Source organism: Papaver somniferum, chromosome 10 (assembly GCF_003573695.1).
Source record: "Papaver somniferum cultivar HN1 chromosome 10, ASM357369v1, whole genome shotgun sequence".
Lineage (NCBI taxonomy): Eukaryota > Viridiplantae > Streptophyta > Magnoliopsida > Ranunculales > Papaveraceae > Papaver > Papaver somniferum.
In genome coordinates, this window is record NC_039367.1 from 160,079,368 (window position 1) to 160,096,862 (window position 17,495).

General features: G+C 36.7%; 1 pseudogene; it reads left to right on the plus strand.

The window, feature by feature from the left end:
- The first annotated feature begins 11,515 nt into the window (after positions 1–11,515).
- Positions 11,516–12,270, plus strand: LOC113317496 (annotated as a pseudogene).
- Positions 12,271–17,495: the final 5,225 nt, after the last annotated feature.

Here is a 17,495-nt window from a genome sequence, read left to right on the forward strand (position 1 = left end):
GGGGGGGGGGATTTCAATGAAGTCAGATTGATGGATGTAAGAAAAGGTTGCTCTAATATTTCTAGAGGCATGAAGGATTTCTGCGATTTTTATGATGCTAATGAACTGATTAATATCCCCATTCATGGGGCTAAGTACACTTGGATTAAAAAAGGATCTCTCACCTCAATGAGTAAAATTGATAGATTCATGACAACAGCTGATTGGGATGATCATTTTCCGGGTATTTTGGTTAAAGCTTTAGGTAGGCCTTTTTCGGACCACAAACCAATTATTCTTACTTGTGATTTAGAGGATTGGGGAGCTCCTTCTTGGAGATGTGAAAGCATGTGGCTGCTTGAACTAGGATTTCTAGATCTATTGGAGACTTGGTGGGTTTCGTTGGCTAATACTTTCACGGGGTCTTCCGGTTTTATTTTAGCGAAAAAATTACAAGCCTTGAAGGGTAAAATCAAGGAATGGAATAGAAATGTCTTCGGGAAATTTGATAGAAAGTGTGAACAGAACTATCTCCTTATTCAATGGTTGGACCAAAAAATTGATGATGAAGATATTTCAGAGTCTGAAGTTATAACATATGATAACCATATGCTTGAGAGTGAAAAATTGGCTGACATGAAGAAACAATTCTGGAGGGATAGATCTAGAATCAGGTGGAATGAAGATGGTGACCGAAATACTAGTTATTATCACCGTATAGCAAAGATTCGAAGAAGAAGAAATACATTTTGTAGTTTGAAAATTGACTCTGTCATAGTGGAAGACAAGAACCTGATTAAGAGCAGCATCCTAGACCACTTCAGCTCTCGGTTTAAGTTAACGGACAACACTAATATTTCTATTGGGTAGCTGAATTTCAAAACCTTATCATTCGAGGATGCAGTATGGCTAGAAAGGACTATTCTTTTAGAGGAAGTGTTATCTGCCCTTAAACTTCTTGGTCAAAATCGAGCACCCGGTCCTGATGGTTTTCAGGTTGGTATTATTTTGAGGTGTTGGAACTTTATGAAAGATGACATTATGCGTGTAGTGAAGGATTTCGAAACTTCGGGAAAAATTGATTGGAGGCTTAAGTCGACATTCCTTGCTTTAATTCCTAAGAAGCAGGTTTTTGAGGAGATTAGGGATCTGCGACCCATCAGCTTAACTAGCAACATCTATAAATCCATATCTAAGATTCTAGCTGAGCGTTTAACGGTAATGCTTCCTAAACTCGTCTCTATTCAGCAGTCAATTTTCGTGAAAGGTAGACAGATTTTAGACAGTATTTTAGTAGCTAACGAATGTATTGATTCTAGACTTAAAAATGGTAACCCTGGGATCGTTTGCAAAATCAATTTAGAAAAGGCTTTTGATAACGTTAAATGGTCTTTTTTAGTGGAGACTCTTCAAAAAATGGGTTTTGGTAGTATTTGGCAGAAATGGATCTATGGTTGTATATTTAAGGTCCCATTTTCTGTGCTTATCAATGGGTCTGCTTTTGGTAAGTTTACTTCCGAGAAAGGTTTAGTGGCAAGGCGAACCTTTATCTCCGTTTCTTTTTCTTCTTGTTTCTGAGGTTCTTACTATGATGTTTGTTAAAGCCTAAATGGAGGATATGCTTGGGGGTTTTGTTCTTCTTCTTCTATTAATGCTGTCAAAGTCAGCCATCTCCAATTCACTGAAGACACCTTAGTATTTCTGGATGACAGTATTAAGCAAGTTAGAAATATCAAATATATTCTTCTCTGGTTCCAATGTATTTATGGTCTTAAGACAAATTTTTCTAAATGTAGTCTATTTGGTGTTGGTGATGTTCAGGATATTGAGGGATTGGATGAAATATTGGGTTGGTCTTGCGATAGTTTTCCAACTCAGTAGCTTGGCATGCCTTTAGGGGACAAAACCAACTCCACTGCTAAATGAGATAGAATCATTGAGCTTTGGAAGGCCAGACTTGCCTCGTGGAAGCGAAAAACTCTTACAAGAGCTGGTAAGCTTACTCTTATCAAGAGTGTCCTCCAGAGCATTCCTATTTATTATTTTTCTCTGTTCATGGCTCCCTCTAAGGTGATAAAATCTATTGAAAGAGTTATTAGAAATTTTTTATGGGATGAATCATCTGAAACTAAAAAGCATCATTGGGTAGGTTGGAGAAATGTGAGTAAGCCTCTCAAGGTGGGAGTTCTTGGTATTAGAAGTTTAAATCACTTAAACATATCCCTTCTTCAAAAATGGTGGTGGAGATTAGGTCGTGAATCTAAAGCTCTATGGTCGAGGGTGGTAGCAGACATGTATGGTTTTGTTGAATTAGGGTGGAAAACTATGAAGCCTAAGGAAAAACATGGTGTTAGTCTCTGGAAGAATATTTATTCTACTGCCGATGACTTTTTCAATAATTGTCAGTTCAAGATAGGAAAAGGAGACAAAATAAGGCTATGAGAAGACAAATGGTATGTTCAGGGTCCCTTATCTCTCCTCTGTCCTGTCCTCTTCAACCTTTCTAGTACCAAGAACAAGTCTATATCTCAGACTTACATCTCCGGAGGTGCTGGATTAAATTGGGACTTAGGTCTGCATCACAGAAGAAGACTCTATGACAGTGAGATTGCTGAACTCTCTATTCTTATTCCGTTGCTTGAATCTATTGTGACATCTCCTAATCAGGAGGACCAACTTATTTGTCTTGGCGATAAAAAGGGTATCTATTCGGTAAATGAGGCATATTTAAACTACTCGCAAGGTAATACCCCCGTAATTCCTTTTCCGAGTTCTAAGGTCTGGTCTAGAGCTTGGCCTTATAGGGTAGGATTTTTTCTTTGGCAAGTGTGTTTGAGTAGGTTGCCAACTTTAACTAATCTGCATCATAGACATTCTGCGCTAGACTCCCCTAACCGGTGTTACCTTTGTGGACATGTTGAAGAAAATGAAGACCATTTGTTGTTACAATGCCAGTCAGCTTCTCGTATTTGAAATTACTTCATCACTGCCATGGGGGGTGTTATGCCCAATACTATTAGAGAGCCTGTTGTGAGTTGGAAAAGTTATCCTCTTTCTACCCAAGGAAATCAACTTTGGAAACGTCTTCCGGCAGCAATTCTATGGGGTCTCTGGAAAGCTCGCAACTCTATAGCTTTTAATGGTAAAACTTTCAAAGTCCATGAAGTTATTCGCGACATCAAAATTGATGCGTTTAACTGGTCGAAAAGCCTTAACTGCTTCAAGGGAATTATCACTTCTAATGTAATTTTGGGTTGGGAACAATTCTTTTTAAACCCATATTGAGTTAGCTTTTGTTGTTGGGTTATTTGTCTTCTTTTTCCTGGGGTTCCTGTGTTTGTTTTCAGCTTGTAAGGGTTTCATTTAATTTCTCTAGCCTCCTTGGCTAGTTGGTTTCTTGTATTCTTGCATTCTTTTATTTCATTGTTCCTTCTTTGCCGAGCAAAAGAAAAAAAAAAGATTTCTTATCAGTATCCATGTAATCCTATAATCTTGTATTTCTTCACCATGAAATCTGTTTTGGTTTAAAATTGAATTATCATATTTAAATTTTTACAACCGCCATGATAACAGAAATTCTTCTTTGGAGGATTCGAAAGGAAATGGTGGTGGTAGATGGATATCCGACAACTAGTGCTTAGAAGATGAGCATAAGTGCCAGTCTACCTTTAACAGCCTGCATGGATGCGGAAGAACATTTTTTTCGTAAATGGATGTTGATTTTCTGAACTGAGACTGATTTTTCTACTGCATTATCTTAAACCAGGAGTGATTAGGAGGGGTAGATTTTGTTAGATTCCTAGATGTCCGAACAATTGAAACTTAGGAATTGAGTAGCGTGGTTTTGGTTAAAGTTGTTGGGGTAGTTCCACGATTGATGTGTTTGGATGTTTTCAGAGTTTAATTTCAGTGGGATTTTTGTTTCTATTTTTACTATCAATGTTAAAGTTATGGTTGTTGGTGATTTTGTTATTGTTGTTACTGTAAACAGAGAGACAGGCGTATTACTCTCAAGTTTCAGTTCCTGCGCAGGAACTGTTGATTGAGTTGCTGACAGTCTGTTTCTTGAACCATGTAGTAGCTCTTGAAAGTCCCTTCTGTAAAAAAAATTGAAGCCTTAGCTAGTCTGAAACATCCAGTTTGTCTCCCTGCGTTTGGCAGTGGCGAACTAATTATGTAGTGAGGTTTCTTAGTATCCTAAAGTTTTCCTTAACAAAAGAGCTCATAAAAATAGTGCAGGTTTGCTTGATTCTGTGAGCTTTTAGTATGTCATTTTTAGATAGGTGGTAACAATTTCTTTTTCTCCTGCTTATCAGATTTGGTATAATGCATCATAGCCTACTCTATTTTAGAGCTTGCGCTGAGTTTTTTCTAAAATCCTTCACGTAATGAATTTTGAAACCTGTTATAATCGGAAGTTTGTACAGCTTAACAACCTACCGATTATAAGGAGTCACAGATTGAACCCTTGCCATATCTCATAGATTTTGAGTCTACACAGCCAGCCACAACCACTTGGTTCGTGTTTTGGATGCAGCGGCAATCGAAATTTTAATATGTTCCACATTCCGATTATAAGTTACCCCAAAATGAGTTTTTTCAAAAATCCTTCATGTAATGAATTTTGAAATCTAGCCTAATCGGTAGGGTATATTACTTATATATCTACCGATTATATGAAGCCCCAAATCGAACCACTGCCAAATTCCATAGGTTTCAAGGGTACAGAGCCGAACATAACCATTTGGTTCTTGTTTTGGATGTAGTCATAATCGGAAGGTATATGGATTACATAAACTTCCGATTATCGGTTGCCCCAAAATAAGTTTTCTTCTAAAATCCTTCATTTAATGAATTTGAAATCTACCATAATCGGGAGGTATTGTTATTCGTAGCTTTCCGATTATGGGAAGCCCCAAATCGTTAGCTTAGACAGGTTTTAATTCGTCCGATTATATAGGAGGCCCAAATTTCACCATTGCAAAAATCTAAAGATTTCTAATTTCTATACTTTAACAATCGGTAGTCTCTTGAGGATCTTGTTACTCCCGATTGTTATAGAAACCAGATACGAGTTTGACACATAAACGAACTTAATTGGTAGTGTAATCTAGTTAATAACCTTCCGATTAGGTATTTACAATCGGGTGCAGTATAGCTTCCGATTATGTAAGAGCATTAACGTATTCTCCGCGTTTTTGGACATCCCTTAACGTAGTGTATAGGTTGGGATTAAAAAAATCGCCCCTAATTCCTTTTGGGTCACCCCTAAAAATGTCAGGTTTCTTTTCTGGTACCATTACTGCAAGTATGATGTTTATCCATGATTTCTTGAACTTATTCATATGATTCCGATAAAATTTTGTGAAGAAATGAGACTAACGGTTCGAAATCCAATTAGTAATCCGGAGGAAATTCAGGTTAGGGAGAGGAGGTAAATACCAAGCCCAAAGGCAAGTTTTTGGTCCACGTTGCAATTTTAGATACAAGGAAAGCTTGTCAGTACGATCTTACATGGTAAATTTGTGTAAATTGGATAATTTTGGGTCGCAAATTAGATCAGATTTTGGGTCATTTGGGGATACATTTAGACAGGAAAAGGCTGCGAATCAAATTTTGAGCTAATTTTTATTTTCTTTAGCTGGTTGCTTCTGCATACGGGACCGTACCCTCTACTTTTATTCTCTAGCCGTCAGTCGGCAGTAAAAATCAAAAGCAACTAGTACCCCCGACAAGAACCTAGTATTCCGGCTAAATTGTTACCGGAATCCAGAAGATTAAACTTCTCAGTGCAGGGTAATCAACCTCTAGTTCTCTCGAATTAGGGCCATAGACTCCCGTTAGCCAATGAAAATTATCCGCAAAGAAATCTACATTCGACAGATAGAGAGTATTGACCCTCTAAACAAGATAAAACCTCAACGATATTTGGATTCAAGGTTATAATGATACCTCCTGATGCACCTTGAGAAGGCTGTAATCTCCAACCATACACCGTGAACCACATATTTCAGCTATATCTGAATTAGTACACTCTGGCATCTTCGTCTCTTGTATAACAATGATGGATGGCTTGAGCGTTTGGATAACTTGGAGGACAGCACTTCTCTTAGAAGAAGACCCCAGTCCCGTACATACCACGACATGATTTTGGTACTCATGAGTTGTAGGCGGTGACTTCAGTGTGATTCGTTTTTGCGGAGAGAAGATTCGGAGATGCAGAAGAACCGGTAGTATGAAAGACTGTTGTTCCTTCATCAGCACCCACTCTCTCATCGACCTACCCCAAAAGGGTCCAAATTTACCTGCACAAATGGTCAAGCAAATCCAGGATTATCAAGAATTGATAGAATATTAATTTCACCGGACATTGAAGCCAAGTTCCCCTTCACATCCTAGCTTGCTAAGACAAGACCTACATCAAACCACATTCCCATTCTCCTTGACCTTGCCGATCCATCATGGGATCCTTTTCCATTTAGATTGGAATTCTTTGGAGATCTCATGAAATACTCCTCTCATGTAAATCTAGTTTAAATTAATGTATCTTCTTTCCTATTTTAGAAAAAGAAAACATCCCAACTTCATGGAGCTCATTGCCGAATGGTGGGCATCATTGCAGTTCTCTGTATCCCTTAGTTATTTTCTTTGGAACAAACTGCAAGATTTGAAAATTAAGATCAAAGAGTGGAATAAAAATTTCTTTGGTAGAATTGAACCAAAAATCTAAGAATGTCTTCACACTATAGTGGAGCTGGATCGTTCGGAGTCTAAGTCTGGGTCTCTTCCTACACCTCAATTCTTGCGGAGGGCTAATGCTAAGATAACTTATGATGATCTCAGCAAGAAACAAGCAATATCTTGGAAACAAAATTCAGGTAATAATTGGCTCAAATATGGGGATAGAAATACCCCTTTTCTACATGAGTTAGCTTCATCGCGTCGAAGGTCGAATAAAGTCAAGCAACTCTATATCAATGGTTCTTTCTCAACTGACAAAGCAGAAATCACATCCCATATTGTGGATTTCAACACTTCGTTGTTTACTGAAGAATTCCACCAACGTCCCCAACAATCTTAATCTTCTATCTGTATCTTTTGATGAGAGCGAAATCTTGGAAGCTGACATTTCAGTGGAAGAAATTCTGGATGCAATCAAGTATCCTGATGTTGAGATTGTTAGTCCCACATTATCTAGGCAATCTAAGATCCTGCGGATTATAATCTTTTGGGCTTCTCCACTCATTATCAATTGGTTTTGAGTTTTGATGTCCATATTCTAACATGATATCGGAGCAGGCTATTTGCGACGAGTCTTTGACCGCGCCTTTATTTCGCGTCACCCGATTTAATTGTCCATGTGTTAGACCCAACGAGGCTACACGTGAGGGGGCGTGTTGAGATTATTGGTCCTACATTATTGGGCAATCTGAGATTATCAGCCAATTAGCAATGGTTTGGTGGTTTGGATGCCCGTATTCTAACATGGTATCAGAGCTGAGCATGCTATTTGTGTCGAGTCATATGACCGCACCTTTACTCTGCATCACCCAATTTAATTGTCCACGTGTTAGACCCAACGAGACTACACGTGAAGGGACGTGTTGAAATTATTAGTCCCACGATGTTTGAACAATCTAAAATCCTGGGGCTTATAATCCTTTGGGGCTCTCCAGTTATTGACAATTCCAAAAATGCTGGAGCTTCTTAGGTAATGACTTCATGGAAGCTGTGAAAGAATTTTCTCATAATAGCTTTATGGACGCTCGGCAGTTGGAAAGGACGAGATCATAGTCAAAAAGAGAGGGAAATTCATGGACCCGTTTTCACGAAGCAAAATGCTCGTGTTTCTGAAATCTTCAAGACGATCCAAGGAAAATACAAACTAATTCGTGGACCCGTTTTCACTTGTATGAAATCTAACAAATTCATGTCACTTGAAATCCCCCACAAAATCTTCCAGAAAACATATCATCCATGAACCTATGAAAAGCATAATTTGTATAAATTAGGGTAAATATATAAATAACATCAAGAGCAAAAAATCATGTAGACATACTCAACAAAATCAAGACTACAAAACCTTCTCAGTAGAATACAATGTTCACATTAGTAGAAATAAACTAAACATACTCGGATTGATGAAAAATCAATATTTAAACAACAAATTAATTTCCCATGTAACAATTTGGTTGTGAAAATTAGGTTAGGGGAAATCAACAGCTAAACAGAATTGCTCAGATTTCACAACTTCAACTCGGAGAAATTCCATGAATCACATTTACCCCAGTGCGAAAAATTAGGAGAAAACACCAGCAATTTCATTTGAATAAAGTTTTTAAAGTAAAATACAAGTGAAAATTAGGCAAAAACAAACATACAAACAGACAGACAAAAAACACAAATTGAAGTCAAAGAGTTAGAGGGTTTATTACACTTAAAAAAAATGAAGATCTCTGAACAAAAGAACAACTTCTTCCTTGAACCACAAACAGATCTAGAACTCTTGAATCTTGATGATAGTGGTGGGACTGAAACCTTTTAACAGAGAGAGAGGGAGAGCAGATTTGTTAATGATTTTACCAAATCTCTTACCAGCAGAAGTAGTAATAAAAATCAATTTCTCTGTGAGTTTTAATGAAGAGTAGTAGTACATGAGGAGTAATTTTTTGTATCCAAACAAAAACGTCAATTTTCTTCTCCGTTTTTCGATAATTAAGCAACTCTGTGTTACTGACATGGTTGATTTTCTCGCCAACCCTAGTGACATGAATATGGTAGATGGACGGCGTGGATATAGATTGATGATGATGATGATGGTGGTGGAGAAGGAGAAAGAGTACTACTGCCTAGTTGCTTTTGCTGAGAAATTGATTCTCTTAATGTTTTATAGTGGAAAAAAAATCACTTTGTATCACGCATTTGAGCCACGTGTACAAACAAACTTAACGCTACCACGCATTTGAAAGGCTCCACCACCGGAATTATTTTGTTAATACGGATTCTGCACAAATTGTAAGTGCGATCGAGATCGAAGGTACTTTTCCCCTACTTGTCTACGACCATCATCAGAGGGAATTGATTTTAATTTGCCACACTGACTCATTTTATGCATGTTTGAACGGGATGGGCAAGAAACTGCCATGTGGGAATGGAATAAAAATACAAGTAAGAAAATGCAGCACAAGTTCTAGAGCATGATTCCGTTTGTCATCTAGTGGACGGTTTGGAATGAGAGAAATAAAAGACTTTTCCAAGGCATATATAAATCTTGCAGTTTCATCCTACCCATTTTCATCCTACCCATTTTCAAATACTTTTTCTTATTATTAATTTACATCAGGATGCATCCAGTTTCATCCTTACTATTTTTTAAGTTTATGTCAGGATGAATCCAGTTTCATCCTTGCTATTTTTTTGGTGTCCATTTCACCCATACAAATTTTTACTCATACAATTGAACCATATTTTAAATATATTTGAACAACTGACCCATTTTCCGTTTCCGTAAGGCTTTCTATTGGCATGTTTTTGTTTTGTTTTTTGGCTACTTTTAATGTAGCATCCTTGTAATTTCTCTTTCAGGTAAGCCACTGTTACGTGATCTTTGCCTGTTTTTTGATCCTTTAATATATTCCGATAGTGTTTTTTTTTTTTTTTTTTTTTTTTTTTTTTTTTTTTTTTTTTTTTTTTTTTTTGTATTTTGTATAAGAAAAGAGTACACTACGACATCCAGAAGGTATAGTTATACAAATAATGTCTGCAGAGCAGCCTCTAGGATCATGTATAGATTTTTGAGGGCCTTCTCGAGTAATATCATTTGAACCTAAGTCTTGGACCTCGCCATGTAATTATTAACCCATCACTCTTTGCATATTTACACCTGTCTTACAGCTACTTCTCGTAGAAAACCCCTCTCTTACATCATGGCATACACCGTTCTCTATCTTATTATAAAATCTAGCTAGGGTTTCTAAGGGTGGCTTTGAGGTAGTGGTTTTTCTCTCTTTTGTTCGCTCTTGTTAATATTTTTCTTTATTTCAATTGTTCCTTTTGGTAATGATCAACTAAATAGTTGATCCTAACTCCATTCTTTCAAATTTATAATTTGACTATTTGAGATGTTTTGTCTACGATCCCTCTGATTTCTCCTGTAAGCTTTCTTCGAAGTACCCATGTTTCTTATTCCCTTTGAGCTGTGTTTATTGTTAAATTTGGTTTTAACCTCATTAATTCCTGTGTGCTTACTAACTCTAACATTTTGTACTTCTTGCTATTTATTTTGAATGCTTTAATTGATCTTGCGCAAGATTAATAATGTTTTGTAGTTGCACGAGTTTCCTTTTCCAACTTATGTCTAGTCCTGTATTAAATCTCGCATCTGGCCTATTAACTGTTCGAGAAAATGTATTTGAAACTCCACGGTTAGCCAAAAACTGTATTTATTTTCATGGATTTTATCCTGAAATCCTCTTCCCACCCTTGCAGCTCAAAAAATCCGATCCACTAATTTGTACAAGGCACCAGATTGAAAATAACCCATTGCTTTAATTTTTTTGTTTTATGGCATAAGAAAAGCATATCTGTTTTGGCAATTAGGACTTGCTTAAATGCTTTACGGATCTCTGTTTTTACCTATATATGAAATCCTTTGCTTCATTTTTTCTTTTATGTCCAATCAGTCACCTGTTTTGCTATTAAATGTGCATGTCTTTGTCAAGGCTCTTTTGAAATGTGTATGCTGTCAACTTGCCTTATTCTAAAGTATGTAAACCATGCTCTTAGAGTGGGTTTTTGATAAGTTGCAGTGTCCCTGGCATTGATTTTTTTGATTTGGTTAAGGTCTTAGAAAATATTCTGTTGCTTGAGAATTTACTTGCTGATCAGTTGTGATATGCGTGTTCTTCCATGCATTAAGTTTACAATTAAGTACAATGATTGGTCCCTCTTTTCTACGGGTATTAATCATTATCTAGTAATTGTACAAAATGCAGTCATACTAGTCACATGAACCTTTGGAATATGTCATTTTACTTTGTCAACTTTGTTATGAAATCTTTTATGATGATCGAAGTGGCAAATTTCTGATAAGGAAATATGATAGTTTGTATCGACAATGTCAATGGCTTTACTTGGTACCAATGAGTTCTAAGAAATTTTAATTACATTAGTTTTCCAGTTAAGAAGTATGCTTTCAAGATTTTTGAGACGTTTATTCGCTCATAAGGCTTTTCACTCCTTGAGAGACTAATAACTTTAGGAATAAGTTTTAGGGTTTTATTAGGATTAGTTTCAGCCTGAATCTTTATGGAACCAGTTTAGAGAATTATTACGATGCCTGAATCTATATAAATAGATCAGCTCATCTTTGTAGTTTATCAGAGTAGCTATTGAGTTTCCTTTATTGTCTCTTGTCTACTTCTTGCTGGCCCTAGGTAAGAACTACCAGTTCTTAATCATTTGTTTGTCTTTGCAATCAATATTTGAAGAGATAATTTTTGGTGCTAAATTTTGAATCGATATTGCAGCTCAGAACATGCCTAAGATAAAAACTAACCGTGTCAGATTTCCAAATGGCTGGGAGCTGATTGAGCCCACTCTACTTGAGTTGGAAACAAAGATGAGAGAAGGTACCTCATTTTCTTTCTTAATTCAGTGCTATAGTAGCCTAATTTAATTTTTGTGTTGTTCTGCTTCGGAGGACTTTTTTGCATTGCACATTGAGAATTTTTTATGTTTCTGCAACAGCTGAAAATGACCGCATGATGGAAAAACAAAGTGTGAAGCTGAATTAAGAAAGAAAATGAGGAGCTGTATGACTTCTGTTTGGACCAAGGGTATGCTGATCGCAACCTAATTGCCAAGTGGAAGAAGGTATGTTCTGATTGTTCTGTCTTTCTAGTACTCAATGAAATACTTTTTGTTCATAGTATCTGGATTAAAAATAATGGGGGGAGCAAACCCTATAACAAATGGTCCCAACTCCCTATCATTTAGTTCATGGGCTTAAATCATTTAGTTCAATGGAAGATCTATTATATAGTTAGTTGCTCATTGAAGTTTGTATGTAAGAGAATCGATTTAAAGTTATCTCACACTCACATATCTTTCCTTGCGGTGTGTCTTTGAGTTCAGTAGAGATATGAACGCCTATGCTGCCTGCAATGCATTTAGCCACGGGACCACAACTTCCGCCCCACTTGCGTATGTAGAGTTCCCAAGCACCCGAGGGATGAAAAGGTCATTGAATGTGTACATTGCGGATGCAATGGTTGTGCCGTTGGTGACTGATCCCACCATTTGTAAGTAGTCTTTCTCTGTCCCTCTTTTCTAAGGGTATTAATCATTATCTCTAGTAATTGTATCTTTTCCTCTCCAACTCAGTATCCGCAAGACTTTCAATTCAGTAATTAAAGATTTTAAAGGTCTTCCTGTGTCATTTAGTCGATCAAATACGAAGTTGGCTCATAAAAGGGCTCATCAACATAGACAAGAATCTCTTAAATCGCCACATCATTTGAGTAAGCATGCCCATGTAATAATACAAGATCTGTAAAACGTGGCAATCAAATTTGTAGCTTGCCATATCAATGGAGAGGAATAAGAAGAGGACAAGGACGTTAATATCTTGAGCAAAAGTCATGCACATGTAGACTGCTAAATTATCAACATTTGCCATGTGCATACGTTCCTGCCGTGTGAGACATATATGAGGAAAGCATATGACTTTTGTGGGGCTCGCTACACAGTTTTTGTATGGGATGTACGTATGAACATCCTATCTTCCCGAGGAGCTTCATACATAGATCTCCATGCAGAAGTTGTGTAGTGAACCCCACAAAATCATCTGTTTTGATCATATATGTCTCCCACACCGCAATGACATGTGCATAAGGAATATGTTGGTAGTTTAACACTCTACAAGAAAACAATCTACACTAAAACTTTTGCTCAAGATTGACAGACCCTCCTCCACTTCATATTGCTCTCTACTGACATGACAAGTTGCAAATTTGTATGCCACCGATCTTGAATAATTGTGTGGGCATGTTTACTCAAATAATATGGGCCAATCAAGAGCTTCTTGTATATTTGATGAACCATTTCATGAGCCAACTTCGGATACGATCGACTAAATGACATAAGGGCAGACCTTTAAAATCTTTGATTCCTGAATTGAAAGTCTCGTTGATAATGGTAGTCATGAGAGTAAAACGACCAGTTATAGCGTTGCACCTTGGCACACTTTTCTGGTCCAATCTTACTTACCCTTGTAACTTTAGAGCTTCCGGGATTCGGGTAACACTTTGGTAGTCGGAATACATCTGTTTAATCACCAGAATTTCGATGTCAAATGCACCAGTGGTGGAGTCCAATACGTACACCAGCAATCACCTTTATCTTGTTCTACTGACACTCGATGATTCTGGCAGTAGTGCTGTCTGGTCGAGGACACCGACATAAGCGCTCTTAATTTTCATTGTAAAGCATTTTAACTACTCATCATATTCAATCTTGTGACAACTATGGATTCCATTTGTCTGCTTTACAGGTAATCTGTCGTTATATGTCTTGATAATCCTACTTTACAGGTAATCTGTCGTTATATGTCTTGATAATCCTAGAGATTTCGCTTTTAGATTTAAACTCGAACAAACACACCAGTAATTTCCCCATGATTTTAGTTGCCATTGATTCTATATAAACGTTTAGCTGGATATTTCTTTTAACTTTTCCAGACATGCCAAGAATGCGGGAGAGAGCTTTGATTGAGCAACAATGGGCTAGTCTTGACCTACTATGCCGTATGAGAAAAGTAATAAAAAATGAACATACTAAAAGAGGAGTCCTCTTTTTAAGAGGGAAAGAATGGATGTGTAGACGGATTTTTTTTTTCCTTTATAACTTCATCGTTCTCTGTTTTTGCTTGCAAGAATCCGTCAACCTTCTCAGTGAAAAAACAACTATTAACCATAAGGTCCATAACCATTTATAAGAAGTCAATGTATTCTTGACTCTGATTACCAATGTTTACTTGTGTTGGTTCAGGATGGGTAAGAACTTACGTCTTTCTCACTTTTGCATACATTTATTTGTTGCCTTTAAACATTTCAAGAACTATTTTGAAATTTCATCTTATAGTTCGATACCAGTAGTTTGTCGGTTAGCAAAAATGTAATTTTTAAGATTAACTAGTCCAATTATGCGCAATGTATTCCCTCTCAAAACAAAAATAGTGAAGCATAGTGAAGCATATCATGGTTTAAATACACCAGTTTAGTAATTTGCTGGTAAATTACTAGTAAATATATGACATACACGAATGGAGAATAACAGATGAAGCGACGATTTTCGTCAACGATCGTTCCGCCTTTTGCTCGGTTATTATTTCTTTCATTTCTCTAAACTCGAAACACGGCTCACTGGTAAGGCTGCTATGATTCAGTTCATCTAAGAGGCGGTCTTATTTATCCTACAAAACATCATACCAAAAAGTCTATTTTCGGTACATATAGCAATGTAGCATTTCGTTTGTTAATACATCGGTTTCGATAAATCGGTTTCGGTACATATGTCACTATGCTGCATGCCCTCTTTGATAATGAAACTGTAAAGAATATTGTAAGATAAGATTCCTTTAGAGGCTGTGGATGAACTTAGATGGACTCCAGCTTACAATGGTGAGTTTTCTGTTAAAACTGCGTATAGAGTTGTAACTGATAAAGTCATCGGTCCAGTTCATGATAATTTTAATCGGAAAGCTTTTTGGAAATTTAATCTGCCACAAAAAATTAAGCATTTCCTATGGAAGTGTGTTAATGATTGCCTTGCTGTAAATGGGAATATAGGCAGGTATGTTCAACGTGTTGATAAAGATTGCCATGTAACTAAGGATATGTATGCTAATGTGAATAGTGTCTTTATAGGGTTATATATTGGAAGGAATCTAAAATATTGGATAGCAACCTGGTGTGAAAATGGACCAATTAATATACATATTAACTCTGACTTTGTTGTTTGTGTTGGTTTTATGCTATGGCATGCCTGGAAGTTAAGATGTGTAAAAGTATTTGATAATGTGCAAGTGCAGGTAGATTTGTTTAAAAGACGGGTGCAAAGTGACATTACCGAATGGAATAATATTCACAGGCAGCAAAACATTAATAGTTCTGGTGGTACACGGAGCACAAGAACCACAATTTGGAGTCTATCAGACAATGGATTTACAAAAATTAATTTTGATGGATCCTTTCTAAAAGATTCTAATTTTATGGGATGTGGTCTAATAGCTTTTTTGATGCAGGGACATGTGTTTGGAGCAGTATCTATTCAAACAGTAACTTATGATGAAGAACATGCAGGGGCCTTAGAGCAACCACAATGGGAGAGTAAAACTATAAATATGGTCCACAAAGCAGACACAGCGGGACGGACTAAAGAGCAAAACCCGTACTAAAACCAAATCTCAGAGTATATTTGGTCTGGGACCAAGACCAAAACCAAATATAGTCGAGCGGATATTATAAGTGCGCCTGATATCGAGAGAAGGTATAATGTGAGCCTGATCCGTATGATGGTGGGGCGAAGGTATAATGTGAGCCTGATGAGTGGGACAAAGGTATAATGTGAGCCTGATGATGGGGCGAAGGTATAATGTGATCCTCAATGAGGTGAAGGTATAATGTGATCTTGATGGATGGTGGGGCGAAGGTATAAAATGATCCCGTGATGGGGCGGACGTATAAAGTGATCCTGACCAAATTTACTCTTCCACCCTAGTGTAACACCACAGAATAAACTTAAATTTGGTCGTTTTTTTTGTATTTTGCCTATGGTGTTGATCGCACCATTGCAGTTGCTCTTAGCAGCATATGAAGCAATAAAGATGGCACAAGAGAAAGGAGTGTCGCAGCTGCACCTGGAAGGAGATAATCTAGATGTAATAAATGCCATAAATGGCAGAATAGGTTCTGTTAGATGGAGAAACAACAATATTATTAAGGGTTGTAAGTTTGTATTGAGAACCTTTACCTCATGGGTCTATACTCATGTTGTTAGAGATCTCAATGGGGTAGCTGATCATCTAGCAAAGAAGGTTGGGACTGGTAGTTTAGCTAATGAGATTTGGAATGATAATGATATGCTAAGTGATCTAATTTCTCTTATATGAGAAAAATATTGTATGGTCTCCTTTTAAGTTTAATTCAAATCTCTGATCTTTCTTATTAAAAAAAAGGTCTCAGAAAAGGTACAAAGAGAGTACTGACATAATGAATTAGGCATTACGTGCTTAAACTATGCATGGCACTATAGGCTTATAGACGTCGACTTATGGTTAAAAATTCCTCGTATCCAAAAAAGAATAAACAATAGTTAGAGCTCTAAGCCGATATATACCTGTGGTTGTTTTGACACGATATTTTTATGGACTTCTCACACAAGTTCTCGTTTTTTGGTTCAAAATTGGCATGCATTAAGCAAAGGCACTAAACAAACGCCCTGAATGAGGTGCAAAACTAATGATTAAGAAGCTTCACAACTTTTTCTAATTTTAATTGCATAAAATGACCATTGTAATCCAAATTTCACACCCTTTTATATATTTTGTAATTTTATGGTTTTCAGAGTGAAGACACGAATTTTTTAGAGTTGAGATGTTGGAGAGAATTAAGATGAATTATGTTTCAAATGATTAGTTTGAGATTACTTAATTAGCTGTAACGATATAAGTAGCTATAGAACACCATCGACTCTTACAATCAATACTAATACTAGTACAATTTTATCTTAAAGAAGAATAACTCCTATGACCATTGATATTTATTCCAGGTTTACGTTTTGTCTCGTTTTTAATGTTTTGAAACATTTTTTGACTACTCTTAATCGGACCAACGAAAAGATGTCTTATGTATGGTGAGAATCGGATAGCCCATTTTCACATAATGCTTTCTCTTTCTGCAACAATTTGTTTTCAGTTTTATCACTACTAGTGTCTTGTGCGTTGCACGGGATTAAGTTAATAACAATAATTGTTTATTTATTTTTATCTTTAATAGTTGCTAAGGAACATTAAAATCATCACAGTGAAAGTCAATTGCTAAAATCTTATCAATGAAAGATAGATAAACCACAAAAGTACGTATATACGATTAAGCAATAGTTCATTCAATTCTTGTACTTAACTACCACCATCAACATATCCACCATGATCCATCCCCAAGTGAATTGTAGAGTGAACACATAAGATTTATCATAAACAATACATTAATTAACTCATACCCAGTTGGAAAAGGTAAAATAGTAGACGTGTCTAAATTGTTATAGATTTTCAAAGCATTACCGATTCAGCAATGCGATTTCCCATAGACTTACCTTCTATGTATGAGTACGGCCAGGTTAGTCAATGTATGAGTGCGGCCTAGCCCATACATAAGATTTCCCGATTACTGCCAACTTGGTCTAAAAAATCCCGATGCCTACATAATGCTTGCAACTGTTAATTTAAAAATAAAAAA